This window comes from Panthera onca, chromosome E2 (assembly GCF_046562875.1).
Source record: "Panthera onca isolate mPanOnc1 chromosome E2, mPanOnc1 haplotype 2, whole genome shotgun sequence".
NCBI lineage: Eukaryota > Metazoa > Chordata > Mammalia > Carnivora > Felidae > Panthera > Panthera onca.
Genome location: NC_138353.1, coordinates 31,955,037 through 31,976,013, shown reverse-complemented (window position 1 = coordinate 31,976,013; position 20,977 = coordinate 31,955,037). Strand labels below are relative to the sequence as shown.

The 20,977-nt window shown below is 45.9% G+C and overlaps 1 long non-coding RNA gene across 1 annotated transcript; it reads left to right on the top strand.

Moving 5' to 3' along the window:
* The first annotated feature begins 805 nt into the window (after positions 1–805).
* LOC132690376 (uncharacterized) lies at positions 806–20,745 on the top strand. Its single transcript, XR_009615363.3, has 4 exons — positions 806–1,137; positions 1,259–1,353; positions 19,133–19,207; positions 19,902–20,745. It is a non-coding gene; the product is annotated as an uncharacterized LOC132690376 (long non-coding RNA).
* The last annotated feature ends 232 nt before the right edge of the window (positions 20,746–20,977 follow it).

Sequence of the window (20,977 nt, the reverse complement as noted above, 5' to 3'; positions counted from 1 at the left end):
TCAGAGAGTAGATTCTTCGCTTAGGAAATGGGCCACCTGCCTCCTGGAAGCCTCTCCCATACATTCGGTCACTAGATCCTTCCGCAGGGCGTCCCTGTGTGGTTGTAGGATCCCTCATGCCAGCAGGGAAGAAGCTGACCTTGGCCAAGGTCACAGACTTCTCCATTCGTCTGTTCAAGAGACATGTATGGCTGGCCAACTCTGTGTGGCAAGACTTTGCTAGTCCCTGGGGATCCGAAGGGCAAAGAGGACAAGAGTCCTGCCTCCGGCGACCATGCAACTCGGAGATGCACTCAGTCACTTCCCCTCGCCCTGGGCTTCCACAGCACCTCACACGCCCCCCTAGTTTAAACCTCCGGCTTTAAAACGAATCCCAGCGCATGGCACACGGGCAGGTGCTCCAACGGGAAGTGTCCAGACTCAGGCCTCTGCTCCTCCCACCTGACCATCGGGATCCCGAGTCCTGGAAGCCAAGGGGGGCTTACCGATTCCTTTCCCTGATGTGCATGTGTGCGCCCTGTGGATGCACGCGCGTGCGTGGGCATGTGTTTGCAGAAGAGATAGTTAAATGTTTTTAATTTTTTTTAACGTTTATTTTTGACACAGAGAGAGACAGAGCATGAATGGGGGGAGGGTCAGAGAGAGAGGGAGACACAGAATCGGGAGCAGGCTCCAGGCTCCGAGCTGTCAGCACAGAGCCCGACGCGGGGCTCGAACTTGTGAACCCCGAGATCATGACCTGAGCCGAAATCGGACACTTAACCGACTGAGCCACCCAGGCGCCCCGAGAGATAGTAAATGGCGCGTTCCCGGTTCTCCGGGGCCTCTATGGAGGGTGGAGGCCTTTTGGGACTCCGCGTCTAACGTTGGCTTTGTCTCTTGCTGCTTACAGAATTAAAAGGAGGAACCCAGATCTGGCGCGCTGCAAATGGCTGGAAGGCTGAGAGGCAGAGCCCTAGGAGAGAAGCCCCGTCGCCTCCTGTCGTGGCACCGACCACTCCTCTCTTCGTCCTGAGAGCCTTTGCCGTGCCTTCTCTCCCCCTGTCTGGATTCCGAGCTCCTTAAAAATAAGCTGCTTTGCCGCTTACAGCCCTCACGACCCTGGCCCAGGGTGGCCCCTCCCCGCATCCCCGACAGGTGAACACCCCTTTCTCGAGTATCTCTGACCTTCTCCACCAGGAGCGGCTTTTTTTTTTTTTTTTTTTTTTTTTTTTGCACCTATAATGCCTGGGCCTGTTTCGTTGAAATTTTAAACCAGGCGGCGGCTTCAGGACCGGGATTTGAGCCTGTAACGTCAGCATCGTCGTATAAAACCCCGAGGCTCATCCATCACATTTCTTCCAGTAGAATCAGGTGGGCAAGTCGCTTCATCTTCTCTAGCTTCTGTTTCCCCACCTGGGAGCCTTAAGTGACAACAGTACCTGAGTGGGGTTTGGGGGAGTTAATGTCCACCGTGTGCTTAGGACGGGGCCTGGCATATGGGCAGGTGCCACGCCACGTAAGCCGCTCCCGTTCCTGTGCGGTGACGCTTGTCCAAGCCGTTTGCTTTGTCCGCTCGGCGCGGCGCGGGGCTGTCGCGCCTCTTTGGGGGATGCTGATGACAGCACCAGTTGGGAAGGGCCTCGAGAGACTCCCAGTGCTCTCAGCATCCTTGCTGGACCACCCCCCCCCCCCCCCCCGAAAGGTTGGTTTCTATGGACGGGGCGTTTGGTATGTAGCAGGTGCTATACGTTGTGTTTTCATGTGTCCTATCTCAGTAAAATGAGCAGCCTTGGCTTAAATTTCTGGGGGCCGGAAGCCCACTACATCCTAAGGTTTCTACAAAGAGGCAGCACAGCAGAGGGGTTCGGAGGATGGACAAATCATATCTGAATCCCAGCTCTGCCGGCTGGGTGAACTATGTAAACTCCCTCTGCCTCGTTTTCTCCATCCATAAAACAGGGATAACAGTGGTGCCTGCCTGCCAGGGTTTTATGAGGATTAAGTGAGGGAATGTCGACAAAGCTTCTTTCAAAAATGTTTCTTTTACTTATTTTGAGAGAGGGAAAGAGAGAGCACACGAGCGGAGGGTGGTCGGAGACACGGGGAGAGGATCCAAGCGGGCCCTGCGCCGTCAGCCCAGAGCCCGATGCGGGACTCGATCTCCCGAACCCGCGAGATGATGACCTGAGCCAAAATCAAAAGTGGGACGCTTAACCAACTGAGCCACCCAGTCGCCTCAGGAAAGCTTCTCGAAGCGTCCCTGACATGTACACGCCCCGTGCAAGACTCGAAGGAGGAAATTTCACTTTTATGGCGACACGGTGTCAGAAAGTTCTCTCTCTGATGTAAAATCCATTCTTCCTCCTCTGTGGAGTCAAGCAAGGGTCCTGCATTTGGCAAGTCCTCAGTCTTGTGCCTGTTGTCCTCTCGGTGGATTTCCTAGCCGTGCTGCCTTGCAAAGTGACTTCTGTTATCTGAGCTTGTATTTCCTCATCTATTAAATGGGTGCTGTCACCACGGTGTAGCTAAGCTTCCAGAAACTCACCTTGAACCCAGCGGTGACAACTCTTCGGGCCAGGCTTACGCTAACCAACACCCTAATTCACACTGACGAGGACACGTGCATCAGGCATCATCCCAACATGTCACTTCACGAGGATCAGGGTCACTGGCAAGAGGCCTGGAAACTTTAGGGTGATCCAGAACAGCCAGGACGATCTTTCCAAAGCACAGATTTGATGACGTCTGTCCCCGGCCTAAATTGCTTGTCATGAGTTGTTCCCTTGTCCTTTCCTGCCACATTCTCCGTCGTTCCCTGCTCTCCCAGCCCCACCCGGACCCAAATTTCCGTGTTCTGTCTGGAGCATTGCTTCTCAAATGGGGGTGAATGCGCCCCCCCCCAACCCAGGAGCATTTAATAATGTCTAGAAACATTTTGGGTTGTCACACCTCAGGGAGGGAGTGGCACTGACCCCTGATGGGTAGAGGCCAGGGGTGCGGCTAAACCTGCATGAGAGAAGTATGGCGGCCAAATATCAATAATGCCACGGTTGAGACACTCTGGGCTGTTTTCTACTTTTCCACAGAATAGTTTCCACCAGCCATCCACTCACCTGTGCCTACTTGTATCAGTCAGGATAGACTAGGTTATAGTGTGTAACACATACTCCCATATCTTAGTGGCTTAACCCCACGATGCTCATTCCATACTAAGGCCCCACTCCAGTCTGTATCCTCCTCGCTCTGGGACCTGAGCCAAGGGCACAGGCACCCTTGGAATGTTGCAGACTGCAGTGGCAGAGGGAGAGCACACGGCAAATGGCTCACTGGGGTCACTTTGGCTCACGTTTTATTGGCCGGTGCAAATCACATGGCCACGCCCAACCTCAAAGAGGGTGAGGGAAGAAAAGAGAGGGGAAAAGCTCCTTGACGTTGGTCTTGGCAATGATTTTTTTTTTTTTTTTTTTGGATAGGGCCTCAGAAGCACAAGCACCAAAGGCAAAAAAGAGACAAGTGCGACTGCGTTAAACTAAAAAGCTGCTGTGCGGCAAAGAAAACCATCAACAAAACGAAAAGGCAACGCACAGGATGGCAGAAGGCCTTTGCAAGCCATCTATCTGATAAAAGGTTAATAACTAAAACATATAAGGAACTCATGCAACTGAATAGCAGAAAAAAAAAAAGATCTGATTAGAAAAACGGACCAAGGAACTGTAGAGACCTTTTTTTCCCCCAAAAAGACATACACGTGGCCAACAGGTACATGAAAAAGTGCCCAACTCCATTAACCATCAGCGACGTCCAAATCAAAACCACAATGAGATACCACTCCACATCCGTTAGAATGGCCATTGTCAAAAGGACAAGAGGTAACAAGTGTTGGGGAGGATGTGGAGAATAGGGAAACCTGGGGGACTCTTGGTAGGAATGTAATTGGTGCGACCAATATGGAAAACAGTATGGACGTTCTCCCCCACAAAATTAAAAATAAAGCTACCTTATGAGCCAACCATTCTACTCCAGGGTATTTATCTAAGGAAATGAAACCACTCTCTCGAAGATATAGCCGCACCCCATGCTCATTGCAGCGTTATTCACAATAGCCAAGAGAGAAAAACAACATACGTGCCCATTGCCAGATGAATGGATAGAGAAAATGTGAAGACAGCCCAGTGCCCACGTCCCCTTTGCAAGCTGCACCTGCAAGGATATCAGAAGTCTGTAGTTGGTGGGACAGGCCCATCATCTTCTCTAGACCCAGCCCATTCTGCCTCCTCCTATCAGTGCTTCCCAAGTTCCAAGCTGACCTCCCTCCTTTGATGGATCCGTTCCGTGTTAGAGGTGCTTATAATACTGAATGATGTGCATCAAACCCAGTTCTTCCTACCCCCTACCCAACTGTGGTGAGATCTGCTTTCTAAGGCAACATTTTCCAAACTTCTGTCATGTACTTAAGACTTTCCCAATCTGGGACATAGCTTTGTCCCACTTCCCCTATAATTTAATGGATACATCTTTTTTTTTTTTTTTTAACTAAACTCATATGTTCACCTAGATAAATTTCTCTACAAACAAGGACACTTTGGTCGTGGATAGATCGATGGATGATAGATAGATAGTTACAGATCAGTCATTGAGTCATCGGTCCCTTTGGGAGATTCTAGGGAACCACGTAAATATTTGCAAAAACTGATAAATCAAGCATCTATCTTGCCTTTTCTATATGACCTGTATCTCAGGGTAGCCATATAGTTGATGAAGAAAAGCTTTTCCTTATAGAGTTTTCTAGCTAATAGGTGAAGAAGGAATGTTTGGAAGTAGACCATCGCTATGTTGTAAGACTTAATAAATCAATGGATCTAGGCAATGGTCATCAGTCAGTAGTAACGTCATGGAAAGAGAGACGGCAGACATCATATACTTCTTAATGAAAGAACACAACCCCATCAACGAAACGACCTTGCAAAAACATACTGAACTTGAATCTGATCAAGCTTCTAGACCTAACTACCACTTTACAGGATCCACAAGGGACAGCGGAACTTACCCACAAGATGCAATCAGCAAATCTAAATTGTGGAAGGTTCTACACAACAAATGACCTAGCTTCTTTAACACAACCATACCCTCCCCCTCCAAAAAAAAAAAAAAAAAAAAACCTGCAAGTTAAAAAAGAGAAAGAGATAGAAGAAAAACCCCAAAGGTCAAGAGAGCCCGATATGACATAGGAAATTACAAGTCTCTTTTGGATCCTGATTCCAACAAATCAGGTAAATGTGAACACTGGCCTGGTGATGTCATGATATTGATACTAATTATTGTTAATTTTTCAGATATTGTTAATTGTTTTAGGTGTGATAGTTTTTGAGATGTGATTATATTTTTAGAAGTCCTTCTATTTTGGAGAAAGACCCCAAAATACTTTCAGATGGAAGGACGCGATGTTCCACTTGGCATGAATAGGAGGTAGGCAGTGGGCAGAAGAGGAGAAAACAGTGGCCAAGTATCAGGGATGTCGAAGCGGAGTCTCGTTCTGTTATTCCCCTTATTTTTGAATATGCTTAAAAATTTCTACAATAAATTGAAAACAAAGACCAAAAAAAAAAAAACCCAACAACACCAGGAGGAGCTGCTGGGTGGCTCAGTCGGTTAATCGTCCGACTTCGGCTCAGGTCATGATCTCCCAGTGCATGGGTTCGAGCCCCTCATCGGGCTCTCTGCTGTCGGAGATCCCCGGCCCCCTCTCTCTCTCTGCACTGTCAAAAATAAATAAATAAACTTTAAAAAAATAAAATCAAAAAATAAAAATAATTTAAAAAATAAGTGAAAACCAGGATGAGGTAATAGAATGATGGACAGCATCAGTGACAGGGAGGTGATCAGGGAAGCCTGAGAAAATAAATGCATGCAGAAATGAATGACGACGAGCCAGGTACAGGAGGGGACAGGGGAGGAGTATTCCAGGCGGAGGGATGTGCAACGCCACCAAGATTCCTCGACACTGTCTGAGAAACAACCTTGTAGAACCTGGTAAAATGCCACTTATCCATTTTCTAAATTGTGCGATCAGCCAAGATGTCTAATTAGCAACTGAAAATATCGCCGCTTCGAAAACGATGCTTATTTTCACCAGGGCTCCTTCCCTCCAAATGGAGATGTGTGTAGAAACCTTATGCTTTGGATTAAGATTTCAAGTGGGTTTTTTTTTTCTTCAAAACTTTGATTAAAATTATTTTAATTAAAAAAATTTTAATTGCCTTATTGTCATTGCCTGCCGTCTGATTCCACCACTGGGATTCATCCCTCCACCTGCTGGAGCTCCACAAGCTACCAGTTCAACGGCCACATGTCAGCAGAGAAAAGGAAAATACCAGTTTTTATATTTGTGAAATATTGCACCAATGCATGTAGTGTAAAATAGCCCAGTGTGGTCCCAGCTGAATAGTAAGAGGGTGATTTATTCCCAAGGCTCTGTTTCCATTTTTGCTGTTTATGATAGCATATCAACGGAGCTTTTTGATTGAATTACCACCTTGTATTCAGGCTGGGACCATGCATTATTACATATGTAAGTATAAATGTTAATGCAAATGAGCTTTCCTAATGAAATGAGAGGCAGTTTATTTTTCCTTGCATAATGGGTGGTTCTGAGGAGCAGATTTATTTTCTAAGAGTGACTACAAGCTTATTTTTCAATTTGTCTTAGCACGAGCCCCCCAATAATTCAGATCCACAGATCTTTAAGCTTCCACATGTTAATGCGGAATTTTTTTTTTCATTTTTAAACTGAAATCAATTTCAGTGTGATTTATCATCAGAGAATTGCCTTATGTAAAATGCTTAAGTGAATGAAGTAATAACTTTCGGCCTATCGGTTAGAGAGAGCAATTTTCAGTTTCTCAGTTCTAAATAAATGGGGAGATCCCGGGTCACGTTTTCATTTTATTCATTGCACTGTGTGCTTTAGTTATTACTGAGTTTTGGAATGTCTAGAAGCTTCCAATGAGCCGAATTACTTTTAAATATTGCTGAATTTTATCTTATACAATTTGAGTTACTTGGCATGATGTTGCTTGCTATTATTCTGTTATCCCCTCACCTGAACCAGCTGGCCACGTCTGGAGTGTATTTCACTCTTCATAAATTAGGACACTGATGCTGCGCCATGGGCCTCTCTTGGCATGCGAAATTAACCGCAGCTTCCTTGCTTTGGAAGTCGATGGAGGTTTTGCTTAGTAAATACTCGCCTGGTAACTGCAGAGGGGGAACCAGGCTCAAGGAAGAGCGGTGTGGGAGCCTTTCTCTCCCATCTTCGAGGCGCCGGAGGCTCGGGTGAGTGGATCCCCAGGACAGAGTTTGCCCCCCAAGCCTTCTACACAAATTGTGGGTTTGGAGATTAATCGGATGGCGCCCTCTGAGAGCACGATGGGCGTGTAGGAACAATATGACAACAGTAATCAGAAGAATAGTCATAATAATCCTGTTTACTGTACTTGTATGTAAATAATATATCATAAACATATGTGTTATACTAATGTATAGGATATATACACTAACAACAATAGTAATAGTAATAATCCTGTTTATTATACTCATATGCAAATAAGATATAATAATAAATATATGTAATAATAATCCTGTTCATTTATTATACTCATGTAAATAACATAATAAATATATGTATTATACTAATACATAAGATATATATATACTAATAATAATGGTAATAGTAATAATCCTGTTTATTTTTATTTTTATTTTTTTATTTTAGAGAGAGAGAGAGCATAAGCAGGGGAGAGGGGCAGAGGGGTAACTCAGCACAGAGCCTGATGCGAGGCTTGATCCCCGTGTGGAATCATGGAATCATGAATCAGGTCATGGAATCACGACCTGAGCTGAAATCAAGAGTCAGACACTCGGGGCGCCTGGGTGGCTCGGTCGGTTAAGCGTCCGACTTCGGCTCAGGTCATGAGCTCACCGTCCGTGAGTTCGAGCCCCGTGTCGGGCTCTGTGCTGACAGCTCAGAGCCTGGAGCCTGCTTCGGATTCTGTGTCTCCCTCACTCTCTGCTCCTCCCCTGTTCATGCTCTGTCTCTTTCTGTCTCAAAAATAAATAACGTTAAAAAAAAAAAAAAGAGTCAGACACTCAACTGACAGAGCCACCCAGGCACCCCTGGTGTTTCTTATACTCAGATGTCAATGAGATATAATAATAAATGTATGTATTATATTAATATATAGGATATATGTACTACTACTAATAGTAATAATAATATGCTGTTTATTATATAATAAGGATATATGTACTACTATTATATAGACTATATACTACTAATGGTAATAATAACCTTGTTGCTTTATTATACTTGTATATAAATAGTATATAATAATAAAAATATGTATTATAATGATATATAGGTTATACATCCTAATAATAATACACAAACTTTTATTGAGCACTTACTATGCCCGGGCACCATGGTAAGTATCTAACTTGCATTCGCTCATTTAATCTCTACAACAACCCTCCAAGGTAAGAACCACTGTCATTTCCATTATGCAAACAAAGAAACGGAAGCTCCGAGAAACTAAGTAATTTGGCCAGGGTCACCCAGCTAAGCATAAGTGGAGGAACAGAGATTGAAAACCAGTCTGGCAAGCATTCTCCTCTAGCGAGATTTCCACCTGTAGAGGAACGCTTCTTTGCGCCGCGCTTGTGAAAAATCCCCTCATCTCCCGTTCCGCAGGAGAGAAAGGAGATCGTGTCAGCCACGTGGTAAGTTACAGGTCAAACTTTAAAAGTCAGACACATCTGGTCACGCTCCAACTCTGGGGCTGTCACTTAAGCTGCGTGGCCTGGCGTAAGTTGCTTCGCCGCTGGCTGCCTCAGTCTCCCCGTCTGCAGTATGGAGGTGCTCGTGATAATATTGCTGTTATGAAGAACTGATGAAACAATACCATGGTCAACGGATCAGGATCTCTTGGAAGCAAGCAATCCTGAAACTAAAATCTTACACCAGATTTACTCAGGTGGGAGCTGGCTCTGGCGCTATTTTAAAAGAGCTTATCAATTTGCATTTCTAATTACCCTCTCACTACCTGCCTGGCCAGTCCTCTGAGGACTTGCTCGGCAATTGATGTGATACCACTTAGAAATTTCTTTGAGTTCTTCAGAAGAAAGGTTTTCTGTACAATCCAGCTGGTGGTGTTACCATTTAGAGGAATCTGAAAACCTAACTGTACTGCTGATATGCTCATAGGGAGTTGAAAGGGGGATTATCTTTTAAGACTTGAGAATGTTGATGTTTGCAAATATTTTCTTGCTGCCTCTCCTAATACTGCAAATTGACCGCTGAGCTAATGGGCAGGAGATGACATCACGCGAAGCAGCAGCCTTTTAAGTGCAAGAACGAGATGAGCCACTTAAAGTAATTAGGAAATCCTTAAACAAGTGTTTGCAAAGTATTGGCTAACCCTGAATGTTTGCTTTTTTTTTTTTTTTTTTTTTCCCCTGGCATCCAACTCTAAAAATCTGACCTTGAATAATTATCTACCCACTGGCTTTCAGCACCAGGAGCAGAAAGGCTCTGGGCGGCCATCTGGTTGCGTGTGGACAACACCCCTGAACCTAAGTGCAGTTAAGAAGCAAGGAGCTGGTTGGAGGAAATGCTCCCACGCTGTGCGTAGAGTGAGGCCTCTGCTAAACGCTCCAGCAAAAAGTCAGTTTTCTTGCCTCTCGTTTCCACTTTCAAAATGGCTCTCCAGCTCTTTTGAAAGTCTGCTAAATGGACTTTCAGTATAAATAGGCATAGGGGCGCCTGGGGGGCTCAGTCGGTTGGGCGGCCGACTTCGGCTCAGGTCACGATCTCACGGTCCGTGAGTTTGAGCCCCGCATCGGGCTCTGCGCTGACAGCTCGGATCCTGGAGCCTGCTTCGGATTCTGTGCCTTCCTCTCTCTCTGCCCCTCCCCAGCTCTCTCTCTCTCTCTCTCAAAAATAATGCACAAAGATTAAAATACATTTAAAAAAAAGAATTTCTGGGGCACCTGCGTGGCTCAGTCGGTTGAGCGTCTGATTTCGGCTCAGGTCATGATCTCATAGTTCATGGGTTCGAGCCCCGCATCAGGCTCTATGCTGCCACGTGCTCAGAGCCTGCAGACTGCTTCGGATTCTGTGTCTCCCTCTTTCTCTGCCTCTCCCCCACTTGCACTCTGTCTCTCTCTCTCTCTCTCTTAAAAATGAGTAAACATTAAAAAAAATGTTTTTTTGAACTGGCCTGGATTCCACCAGTCATCATGGCCACCGGTGATGGAGAAAAGCTGGCTTTCTCCGGAGGATTCGTTGGCCTATTTAGTAGCGTAGGTAGAATGATCTGAACTCCTGTCTTTTGGACCCAAGTCTATAGCGAGATGTGGTGAGAGGCGGCAGCCTAAGCCTGGGGCTGATGTTCAATCATTTGGTATCAGATCAATGTATGGTATCTTCTGGAAACCAATTTTCTCGCCTTAAAGAAAACCATAGATCGATCGATCGATAAATAGATAGAGATAGAAATAGATAGAAAATGCTCATCTATTTATAAAAGCAATGTGACTCCTTTGTAGAAAAGCCAGAAATTATAAAAATGTAAAATAAGTCAGGGGGGAAATGTTCATGATCCTACCTCCCAGTGCAAATCTCGAGGGTCTTTTTTTTTTTCCTGTGCATTTCTACATAATGGAGACAACCCTATGTAGAAAATTTGGTATTCAGCAATTTTCAGACCATTATTGGCATTTCCCCAAGCTTTGGCTAATGATAGCATTATATTCCCCCACAGGGCTATGCCGTCACGTGCATAACCATCCCCCTAGCTGTGGGCATTCAGGCTCTTTTCAGTGTTTGGTTATTATAAACGATGCCAGGTTGGACATCTTGCCTCCAACCTCTCCAACTCTTCACCAAGTTCGGCCCATGTAGCGAACCAGCAGGTGTAGGAAACTTCCTAGGTTACTCATTATATGTATGTATGTGCATATATATATATATATATATATATATATATATAATACTATTTCAGCAGGTGAGGATTATGACTGCCTGAATTATTTTAGATTCCAACACGGGGCTTTTCAGATACTGGCTAGGAAAGAGGAAATAAAAGCCACATGTTGTCTTGTGACCCCGTAACCATCTCTTTGCGAGTCCCTTGGTTTAAGGACAATGGATTAAGCCAATGAGCCAAAGCAGAAGGTGATACTCCGAAAACCTGATTTCCCAGACTTCCTCGATCTTGTAAAATGATCGCTTTGTGTCTGCTGCAAATCTTCAGCAGGGAGCCGGGATGACAAGTGCATTGTAAACAGGTCTTTTCCCCAAGCGAAAAGAAGAGTGGGCCTTCCCATCGCCGGATCCGAGGGCTCTGTTCAGGCAAATGGAGACTTGAGTTGTGCCAAGTAGGTCCTTAGGTCATCAGACATGTATCAGGATGTGGTGTTTGAGGAAATGCAGACCAGGTATACAGATGTTTGCAGGGTGCTGGGTGCCCAGGGCTGTGCTCGTGGAGGACTAGGCAGTCCTCCCAATGGAGAACTTGGCAGTCCTCCCAATGGAGGACTCGGGCTCACACGGATTGTTGAGGCCCTGGAAGGTGGTAGTCCCCATTGTAGTCTCCCTTTCTACCCCCTCTACATCCCAGGGCTCTTTTCTTTCTGTATCAGGGTCCTTTCCTCCCCGCCCCCCGCCCCCCCCCCCATACCTGTCACAGAGTGCTCCGGGAAGCCAGCAGGGAAAACAATGATCTGGGGCATAAGCCCCTTATCTGAGCATGCCCACAGATGAGTCAAACCTCTCCGCTGTCACTCCTTCTCTAGTCTTCTCTTTCTGTTCTCCCTTCTACTCTTCCAACCCCCCTTTTCTCTCTTGCCTGAGTATTAGGCCTGACTGTTTCACGGCCAGGAGCAGTTTTAACTCCATGGGTGTTACCCCCTGGGCTGGAGACCCAGAAACCCAGTCTTCAGTTCTGCCCATCACAAGAGCTGCTTGAGAACAGGGGTTCCCTCGGGGCAGCTGGGTGGCTCAGTGGGTGGCGAAGCGTGGACTCTTGGTTTCCGCTCAGGTCATGATCTCATGATTGGTGAGACGGAACCCCACATCTGGGTTCCTGCTGACAGTATGGAGCCTGCTCGGGCTTCTCTGTCTCCCTCTCTCTCTCTGCCCCAACCCCACCCGAGGCTGTCTCTGTCTCTCTCAAAGTAAATGAATAAACTTAAAAAAAAAAAAAAAAAAAAAACAGGGCCCCCCCCCCAATCACTAATTCCTCAGGGGCAAGTCTTAATCCTCAGAAAGCAATAATGAGGTTTAATGGGGCTCAACGGAAGAGAAGCACCAATTGTCTTTTCAGATGCAAAACTATTGAAATCCCCAAAGAAACCAAATGCATGCAAAGATGGGGGAGAACATTTCCCAGGAGTTTTCGAGCACAGAGATTCGGATCTTCTCTTATTATTATTATTTTTTTTAATGATGTTCAAGTTTCACACCGTCATTTCCAGATACTGTGTCTTATGCTTGTATTTATTCCTCAAGCTCCTAGTAAAATGCTCTGTGCAGATTTAGTTCATTCACACATTATGTCCTCAACTGTTCTTTTTTTTAAGATTTTTTTTAATGCTGATTTATTTTGAAAGAGAGAGAGAGAGAGAGAGAGCGCTTGTGCGTACGCGAGCAGGGGAGGGCAGAGAGAGAGGGAGACAGAGGATCCCAAGTGGGCTCTGTGCGGACAGCAGAGAGCCCAACGCGGGGTTCAAACTCACGAACCGTGAGATCATGACCTGAGCCAAAGTTGGGTGCTTAACCAACTGAGCCACCCGGGTGCCCCGTGTCCTCTAAGTGCTTATTGAGTTGCTCATTTGCCAAGAATGCGTGAATTATAACTTGGTAAATGTGGTGAAGGGAAAGTGCAGGGTGTACCCGGAATACTGATGTGCACGGAGGCGGGAGAGGGTGGTACAAGGCGAGTCGACAAAGGAGGCTTCCTTAAGAAATGGTTTTCCGGCTGATGCCTGAAGGATATGTTTGGAACATATGCAGGACACGAGCAAGAGCAAAAGCTTGCCAGGCAAGCAAGAACGTACGCAAGGACACTCGGAAGGAAAGACGTTGGCCAGAAGAAGGAACTCTCTAGCTGAAGTGGCGGGAGATGGGGTCACATAGCAGGAGCCAGATTAGCGACATCTTGCCAGCCCAAAGGAAGGCACTGGAACATGATCCCTAAGGACAAAGAGGTTGTTTTATACTTAATTTACTTTTCTTTTAAAATAGTGAAGCGACATGATCACACTTGTTTTTCAAGATCTCTTGGGTTCCGCTGTGAAGAAGGGGTCAAACGCGCGGGGAGACCAGATTGGCTGAAGTCCACATGAAAAATGGCGGAGTCTCGGTGGAAGGCACCGGAAGTGGCTAATGGAGAGACTGATGGGGAGGGAAAGTCTTTTCAGGGAGAATGGACGAGTCTTTAAGTGCGGGGCTGACAGGGGAGAGAAAGATAGGAAGGATGAATCCTGGATATCTGCCTTCATGCAGCCCTTTGCACAGAAGGAAAAACCTGGAGGCCAGCAAACTCAGAGGCGGAAAATAAACAGAAGTGAATGAATCATCGCAGCGATTACTTTAGTGCTACTTAAGACCCCTGACTTGCTAAGTATTTCTTTTAAAGGACTTATTGACATGACTTGAGAAGAAATGACGTTCAATGACTTCTTGAAATGACTGGGAGAACAAGACGATATTCCACTTAGATGGTCAGTTCTTGGTCCCAGGAGTTTACAATGCTAGAGAGCCCAGGTATTATTACAAACATTATTTGTCATGTTAACAAATTACAAATCACATCCTATTTTGTAACACGCGCTATTCTGCATGCCCCCCCCCCCCTTTGGTGAGGGCCCTAACCGTATTCGCCTCCAAGTCTCTATACCATTCAATGGCTTTTGATCATTAATACAAATTGTCTGACCACTCGCAACCACCAATGGGGGCATTTCTCTGTTTTTCAACCCGAACTCAGCTCTGATCCACATCGTTCTGGTAACCACGGGGTATGCAATTCTTAAGAGATATTTTAGCACGGTTTCTCAAGTCATTTCAATAAGTTCTTTAAAAGAAACGGTGTATTTTTTTTTTTTTTTTTTTTTTTTCAGAAAGTAAACGATGGCCTGTGCGCCATCCATTGTAAATCGTGATGGATTTCCACATTCTCTACCATAAAGAACCTTTTTTTTCTCTCTCTTAGAAAGGAAAATTAAGGTTGCCGTGCTATGGGATCACTTTCATTATCTTTAGCATACCAATGATCGCTGAAAAAGATTTTCTTCCTCTACATAGGTACAATATCAGTGATGTAATTTACATCGCATCCTTCATATTAACACTGTGATCCATCATCACTAACAATGCAGGGTCTTTGTGCGCGGGGCTGTCGGACAAATGTTTTAGCTGGCGAGAAGAAAATTGTTAGCATTTGAATAGAGAATGGTACAGGAAGGATTAATAGCCTACTTTGACGGATTAGAATGTAGGGAAATTGCTCAATATTAATATGAAAATGTTTGTGAATTGGTTGCAAAGTGGCGTCAATGGAAAATGATTATGTCTCCAAGGCCTTATCAGTTGAGACTTGACTCTTAGCAAAGACTTTCACACAAAAGACGGATGAGAGGTGGGGAGGATGGCTGGCTTCGGGGCGCTGGGACAAAAACCCACCGTGCAACCACGGGAGTCCTCCCGTCACTTTGGGTATCCTTCCCGCCCTACCATGGTCTTCCTGTTAGCACATCTGGGTATGGATTTACAAGAGAAGAGAAAGGGAAGTGTGGGTGATGTTGCTATTTCTATACTTCTGAGCCTTTCCGTCTTGGAAAACCCCATCAGAAACAACAGGGTGCTGCTGGATAAATAATCACCTCCCTCCAGCTGAAATTTTTGTCTGTGTGCAATGGCTTCCAAGATGGCAACTTGCAAGGATGGCCAACAGTTCAGAAACCGTGACGTGGAAATCATCGTTTAATCCTGGGCTCCACAACCCCAATCGGAGCCAGCCTTGTTTTAGAATGCCGTGGGAGAGGTTTGGTGTGTGTGTGGGGGGGGGGGGGGGGCGCGTCAAAAGGTTACACTTGCCACCTTGCACTCTGGCGCTTTGAAAAAAATCTTAAGCCTCACTTTACCTCTGCCGATCAATCTCCTACTGAAAGTTTAAATTAATAACACAGTGGAGACTAACAGAGCTTTGTTGTTTCTACCAAAGCGCCAGACAATAGCAGGCTCTCTTTGCCCCTCGGGTGCAGGACCCCACCCCCCCCACCCCCCACCCCAGCACTGGTCTGCCTCACCCTGCGGCCGCGGTCATGCTGTCATTCGCTCTCGCTGACTGTCAGAATAGAGATGGCAAGCCAAGCAGCTGGAAACGCTGTTCTTAAAATCAAGCCACTGTCTCTTCCAAGAACGGAGGAGTGCCCTCAGTAGGGCCCTTAGAGTGTATTTTTTTCCCCACTTGGGTTTCATATGTAATGCTAGAACAGGCTTTCTCAACCTCGGCATCACGGGCGTCGTGGGCAAAATAATCCTTTGTTGTGGGAGCTTTCCAGGGCGTGACAGACACTTAGCAGCATCTCTGGCCTCCACCCACTAGATGCCAGTAGCAAAAGCATCCCCCCAGTTGTGGCTACCAAAAATGTCTCCAGACGTGACAATGTCCCCTGGGGGACGAACCTCCCTCCCAGCCGATAACAACTGAACTCCAGAAACGAAAAGCGATCATGAGTTCTGTAGGAATATTATTGTTGGCATGAAAAACACACATAAGGTCCAATCATTTGCTCCTTAAAAGATGAGATCCCATGATGTTTATTCCCCTATTTTTTAAAAAGTGATAATCCCAGCTACCATCTATGGAACGCTAGCCATTTCCCCGGCATCGAATGCTTGAATAGATATCGTTATGCAGTCCTCAGGAAAGCCTGGAGAATTGGGTCAAATGACTCCCACTTAACAGACGAGGAAGCTGAGGTTTGCAGATGTTAAACCACTTGCCCCCAGCCCATCTGTTAATATGGCACAAAGGCGACCCAAGTCTGGGGGATTATGACAACGGTGCTTTGCACGCACGACAGCGCGTTCCTGGGAGTGAGGTCTTTGCTGCGAACACCTGTATCGTGCCCTTTACAGTTCCCCGTGTTTGATGAATCTCAGCCTCCAACTAGAGCCCCTAAAACGAGCTCTGAGAATCTGCCTCCTCTCCCGGCTGTTCAAGGGTCACCAGGCAACACAGCCGTGGGGGTGGGTTTGGGGTGGAGGGTGGAGGGTGTTGTGAATCCCAGGGCAAAGCATCGCTGAGCTCTCCAGACTGCCTTGCCTCTCTCCTGTCTTAGGCAGACGTCCCCGCCTCTCCAGGTGGCTGCTGCATGGGTTTACTCCCGCAGGATGCAGAAAGCTGAAAGAACAGTGCTGGGAATTATCTAGAAGCCCCTGGACCCCAACAATGCTTGCCCTTTCTTTAGTCTCTATTAAGTGGATGGCATAACATGGCGACATCACTCTATCCTGGCCTGGTATCCAATGCTTTCAGTCTGGTGCTTTGGGTCACGAACCCCAGCCCTCTGCACAGCTAAGTGCCGAACCTCCGCAAAGTAAATGCACGTCCACAAACATATGCAGGTTTCCATAGATTTTCAGGGGGGTTCAAAGAACCCACCGAGACCTCCCTCCATAGATCCCACATTAGGAATCCAGCTCCAGGCGAATTTTGCGAGCTCTCCAAGAATTTTGGCGAAACGCAGAACAGCACCTTCTTTACCACAGAAGAAACCCGTATTGAGACATAACGGGGCCGAATTTGTGGGAATGAGCAAGGACAATAAGCAGTGAGGGTGCGCCAGGGAGAGCAGGTGACATCTTCCCCTGGCCTGGCAACGTGCATTTAAGAAAGCTGACAGCTTGCGAGACCAGCCTGTGGCAGATGCGTCCCCAGCGTGCCCCTGGGACTGGCAGCTTCATTATTGCTGTTGTCAGTGTTTGTGGAGTGCGGACCCTGGGCGCCAGCCAGGCCTTTCCCAGGTAGAGATGTTCATTGTAACCTATTAATTCCCAGACGAAGACAGAGTCAAGATAGAGAGCTGGCGGCTCTTAATCCGGCCGCTGCACTTTCTGCTTTCACGCCTCCTTGTTTGTGGCTAAAGAGTGCCGACCTCTGTCCTGTCTGTTGTCATCTTAGCCCAGATTCTCCCTTCTCTTTTCGAATTAAAAACCTTCCCTTGAAGTCACGCATGTTCCTCGTTCTAAGAAGAATTCTGTGAGGCTCCCCCTTGCCTCCCCGGTTCCTATCCACGCACCCTAGTCCTGCTCTCTAGAGGTGACCTTCAGTCCTTTCCGACATATGTTTGGGAACGTATTTCCTTGTTTCTAAACAAGATGTTTGGAAGGCTTTTGTTTTTAGTTTTAAATCTCGGTATTGTCTGTTAACTTCCTACAGTAGAATGTGAGGTGTTCTGGGTCTTCATGCGTTTCTCACCGCTGCCCGCCTCCAACACATATGCCTGGTAACATCAGGCTCACTTCCTGTCACCTTCCTCCCAATAGAGTTAGGTCACAATTTGATTTAGTTCAATATTCAGCCTTTTACCTTGTTATGATCATGTCAGTATTACCCTCAGCTGAGCCATTGATTATAATTACATCTCCTTCTTACAGAGCTTTTTGTTTTCCCTGGAGTTGCTAAGAGCCTTGTTTTCTAGCCACCTTTCAAGTAATTCACCTGCAGCCTCTCTATCACAACTGTGACTCTTCTGTCAGCATTTAAAAATATGTCTGCTCTTTGACCAGTCTGGGATTCTTCTAGAATCTAGGAATTCTTAGATTCTTCTTTTGGACTCTAGCACCACCCCATTCTCCTACTCGGTCTGGACCGAGTCCACTAGATTGACTTCTTGGTATCTTTCTTCAACATCATCCCAGGAATCCCTTTACTGTTTTGTTAGGTTGGATGTCTGTTTCCTGGAGCTCTGTGCCTATCTTTTGGTGGCGTCATCTAGTAACTTCTGACTGTGGATTCATGAGATGCCTATTCCTTGAATCTGAAAATGCCTTTTTCCTAATCTCACCATCAAATGTTAAGGCTGCGAGCGAGCCCTTTCCAGAACATCATAAAAATCTCTTGTGGTTTCCCCTACCTTGTTGCTCCAGGGTATGTCCATATGCATAACAGGGAGAAGCATGTTTTTGGAGTCACTAACTTTTTCAGATTCTCGGGAGCATGGAGTATGCCTTCACAATCTATCTCTCACTATCCACTCAGAATTAACAACGACGTACCTTGTACAGCCCTTTACGATTTATCAAGTGTTTTCGTGGTCATATCTCATGGTGGCAGACAAGTAGACACCACGAATCCTGTATCCGAGGAAGCTGAGGTTAACTCAGAACCACACTGTTCATGAATGCCTAGGACACAGCGTTCTGACTACTGGTGAGTGCAAGATGGCTCAAAGAACCAGCAAAGCATGTGGCTTACGGCACCAGGAAAACAGAGACACCACAGAAATTTAAGTTTTGATGAGCTTAGCTGGAAATTTGCATTAAGAAATTTTTCCAATGAGCCATTTGTCGATCAGCATATAAGTTTTGTATTCTATGATTTTATAAGTTTTTGAACTCTCTATGGTAGGTCAGGGGAGCACCATAATATTTTCAAGGTTTAGGAAACTCTAAAGGTCTCCGTCCAGTTTGTTTCAAGGTAGGTGATTTGCTCCCCCCACCAATCTCCCACCCACTCTACCTTGATTAAATGAAGTTAATTTCTATAATTATGCTACAATTTGGTCCATCGCAGGAAACTAACTCCTAGGCATTGATCAAAAATTTTGCAATAATGTTCTGTTGACTCAAGAGTTTCTCAGTCGGAAAGGAAGGAAAGGGTTTGATATCCAAATCACTAGGGGAGACTTTTCAGCCTATTCTCTCTCTCTCTCTCTCTCTCTGACAATTCCTCCTCATCCTTATTCCATTACCTTCTACCAATTTAGGGAGCCAGTGTTACTGATGTGGGAGGTGGAGAAAGAAAAATCAGAACAAGATTACATTGACCATGATCAGAGCATATGAACAATTTCTGTTTTCCAGGCAGAGGAAATAGCAAGTACCAAGGTCCTGTGGCCCCTCGGAGGCTCCCATTCCCTCCATGCTCTGCTTTCCCAGGTAAGCACTTGCCAATTTTTAAAGGTAATCTCTGATAAAGTACTGTGGATTAATGTGGCTTAAACATAGCTTGAAAATATGTTTTAGAGTCTATACCTTAATCCAAAGAGAGAAGAGAAGTAATCGGATTTCTGATATTGGCAGGCAGGGGACTTCTGTATTTTTCAACATGTTGAAACCCCCACCTGGAAAAGCAGCAAAATACAACGGAAACAGGAAACGATCTTTCCTTAAACACAGCCTGCGTAAAATTAAATGTATACAAGTGCACGTATGGGCCAGGGCTTTGGATTGCAAACACAGAAGGGGACACTATCTGCTGAAGTAGGAAAGGGAATGTATTCGGTGTTTACCAGAGTGCATAGAATTGATATTCAAAATGGTAACTCACAGGACAGACCCCTGTCCAATCAAAAGGGAGTCCCTGGTGGCCCCCTGCTGTTCTGAGAGTTGACCCTTAGGTTTCTGGGCGATGGGGACCCGTGAGCAGACTCCAAGGCGGCCCGGAGATGCAACTGAGAAGCTTGGGGCTGTGGGCCCCCCACTGAAGGAGCGGAAGGTCTTTAACCTAACCAAGGACAAACAGGCTTTAGATGCTGGTATCTAGTGTTCGCTAGAACGAATGTCTAATGTTGAGGCAAAGATGCTTCTCTGTAAGCGGGTCTCTCCGTTTCTCCTCCTCTCCCTCCTCTAGAGACTAACTCTGCAAACAAGCCGTTGCCGGCGCCGCCGTCGTCGTCACCAAAAAAGACCTTGAAAAACCACTAGGTGATCGGCGATGTGTTGCCCAGCCCAAGGTCACCTTGGATTTTCATCACGACTGCCATGCTTTTCTTCTCATTAAAATATTTGACAAGAAGTCTTTGCATGGATGAGCAGGTCCAAGCACCCCAGCCCCACACTGTTCTCACAAAGATGTTGTACTGTCATAGTAACTAATTGTGCTGCCACCTGCAAATCAATATCTGTGTTACACACACATTGATACCGAAATCTGGGGTCTGTACAGGTACCATGCTGAAGATACTGCATGACTTCTTGATGAAATAACGTACATTTCCTTCCCTTTAGGGTACTTACGAGTGACTTAAAAAGTAGGGTTTATGTCTTTATTTATTTCTGGGTCTCCGCCGCACCTGGCCAAGAGCTGTTTGATCACAGCGGATAGTTGAAGATGCTTATTGGATCGGACAGTGGTGTTGGAAATGCAAGAAGATGAATAGGTCCCAAGTCTAAGAAGTTGTATACAGGAGGAGGTTAGTGTTACAGGTGAGAAAACGAATGGCCCGGGTATGCCTGGGACTGAGGCGGTGCCCAGGGCACAGGACTTCCAGGACCAAAACTACGAAGTCACACGCTGGGACACGAGACGACATCCTAGAGTCGAATCCCGGTTCCATCACTTATCAACTACAGGACCCCGTTTTTAATTTGCGAAAGGCAAATAACAACATACTTGTTCCAACGGGCTTTGGAAATCAATATGCTAATACGTATAAAGCACTTAGGACTATCCAAGATCATAGAATACACACTGGGTATATACGGGTACAAAACTATCTATTAATTATTACAATGATGCCTCACCAGAACGTCTCCTACCAGAGCCCAGAAGATGCTTCTGTGAATATTTTTTCTCAGCATTTATAAGCCTTTTCAAAATACTGCATCTTACAAAACTTACCACAGTACAGCTTTTGTTCCAAAGCAATATTTGGAAACAGAACGCACTAACCTTTGCAGATATGAGCAAATAACAAGTCAAATTGG